Below are 2,584 nucleotides of genomic sequence, written 5' to 3'. Positions count from 1 at the left end.
CCATTTGTCTTGGCAGTGATTCCAAATTTAAGTTTCCTCTAGCCTAAGGCCTTTGGCCAAAAAGATGGGGATTTTAGCCATTGAAGCCATTATAATGAATATTTTTGAGGACAATCCTGCTCTTTAATTGGGTTGTCACCTATGGTCATTTTACTCAATGAAGAGAAGGGAACAGTGTTAGGGAGCCTCACTTGGTCATCCTTTGGTCACTGCCTCTGTATGTTACCCTGATGGCAGCACCACTGTAGGAACTAACACTGAACTTCAGTAGATGGGGGTGGGGAAGTTTCTTAAAATACAGTGTTCTCTCCCACAAGGAGCACAGAAGCGGGATTTAAAGAATGCCAAGTGGGTGGCACCCAGTCTTGGTTAACTGGTTTTGTGATTCAGATCTATAAACTTCCTTCTTCAAAGTCTTGCTTTTTGTTGTTTTTTAGGAATATATGTGGATAAAACTGGAAGATGATTCTGAGGGGTTATTTCTCTAGGTCAGCAGTTTTGAAATGATTCAATATTAAGTTCCTACCCAAAAAAATGAACCTCAAAGAGCTTTTATTGTCTAGGTTATATACATTGATACTATTTCAGAATTATAATGTGTTTAAAAATAACAGTAAATTATGTTAACTTTTTATGAAAAATAAATTTCAAGACAAACCTAGGGAGAAAACTGTCATCCAACATTTTTGCAAAACTCTAATGTCTGTTTTAATAGAAGACAGTTGGGTTCTTACAGCTGCTTCTACAATCTGTTGTACAGTTTTAGTTGAAGTAAAATGAAGTAAATCTGACTTCAGAGAGAGAAAGTTGGGAGAAAAGGTTTTTAAATAGTCTTCCGGTAACTGACCATTTGATACCCCTGCAAAACTTGACAAGTAGTGGTTTCTTAAAGGCAATCAGAAACCTTATCAATGAGTTTTTTGTATTCAAACCCACTGCTCTATCTTACTTACAAATGACTTTGTAACAACATGCATTAGTTATTTAGAAATGTTCACTGAAAAATACAGATCTACCAAATTTTAATACATTTCATCATACAGATCACCATGTTAGTATCACCATCAATCTCAGAAAGTCTAAAATACTGGGACAATATCAAGCTCATAGTGGCAGTACAAGTTCCAAAAATTCTCATTTATGCTTGAAAGCGTTCATTTTATCATTGGCAACACCATCAGCTTCCCTTGAAGGAAAAGGCTCATCTAGTCCTTTTCCAGAAAATGTCAGCCAAATAGCCAAGTTGTAAATACCATAATTTGCTAAAGTAAAAACGGGATGCCATGAAGCACACAGCTAATTGAGCTTGCAGCTCAACTGCTTTTTCTCAAGACAGCCATGCTTCAATGTGCAGAAGTGCTTTATCCATGCTTCCCATTGCATAGGTTATATCAAGGATATTTCTAAGTGAAGTTGGCAAAGCTTTTTACTGTGAAAGCAAGGCAGTGAAGACAATCACTACTAGTATTTGTGCCACTACCTTGATACCAACCAAGAAACCACCTGTTGACCTCAGACCCACTCTCCATTTACTCCTCCAAGGCTCTGGGAACTTTCAGGTGATAAGCTGATCACATTCTAAAAATCACTGCTCCAGGTACTGCCCCAACTGTGTTTTCGAAATCCTTAAGGTTGTGATTTTTGTGGTGTAAAAAATTTAAGTGAAGGCTGTAATTTAGGGAACAGTCCTCAAGCCAGAATCCACTTGGAAGTGACTGTCAGAGGACAAATGAGTGTAATGGGAATGAAGAAGTGATTGCCTGTGGCAGTGTTTCTCTACCTTTTTTTCATCCCACTTCCCTAAGGAAGTTAATAGACATCTTTTTCCCATGAATACTTAATACCATAGATAACACTGTGTGTATTTACATACTGTGGTCTTTCAGCAGGCCACAAGTTACTGTCTCCAAGATTTCCACTCCTTACCCTAAGGACCTAATTTTCATCCCACTGAGAATATATTGGGTTGTAGCCAGAAATAACTCCATTTTAGGGTTCACATCCTCCCCTATTTACTTTTTTTGGCATTTTCCTAATTGCCATCACAGCATGTGACACAAGGTACGGAAGAGCTTCTAAGGGAAAGCAGAAGCATGTCTTACTCTAAACCAACCTACATTGAAAGTTTACTTCAGTGTTGACTGAATGTCTTAAATGCAAAGATTTGCCCAGCAATCAGGAAATAGGCGGGACCTATTTCAGAAAAGGACTCACGATGGAATTCTTTTAAATTGTGAACATCCTTATAAAATAGGACTTGGGACTCAGATGGAATACTTCTATAAAGCTTTAAGATTTCAGAAAGGTCTTAGATACACCCCTCCTACATATAGATAAAGTGATATAAATATTTAAAGATTTTATTTATTTTTGCATAGAAGAACTGGGGTGTAGGCCAGAGGTAAAGGGTGAGAAGATTCACCAGGGACTGAGTGGGGAACAGAACAGGTGGATCTACTGAAATACACTGCTGAGGGGAGCAGCGGGTGAAACAGGAGAGGTCTGCTGCGCCATGTATGTTAGTTCCCTGGCTAGGGATCAAACTCAGGCCATGGTGTTGGGCCGTCGTGGTGGAAGGACTGAG

The sequence above is a fragment of the Talpa occidentalis genome, unplaced genomic scaffold (genome assembly GCF_014898055.3).
Source record: "Talpa occidentalis isolate TD23 unplaced genomic scaffold, MPIMG_talOcc4v2.1 talOcc4.5, whole genome shotgun sequence".
NCBI lineage: Eukaryota > Metazoa > Chordata > Mammalia > Eulipotyphla > Talpidae > Talpa > Talpa occidentalis.
This window is presented reverse-complemented; position numbering follows the sequence as displayed.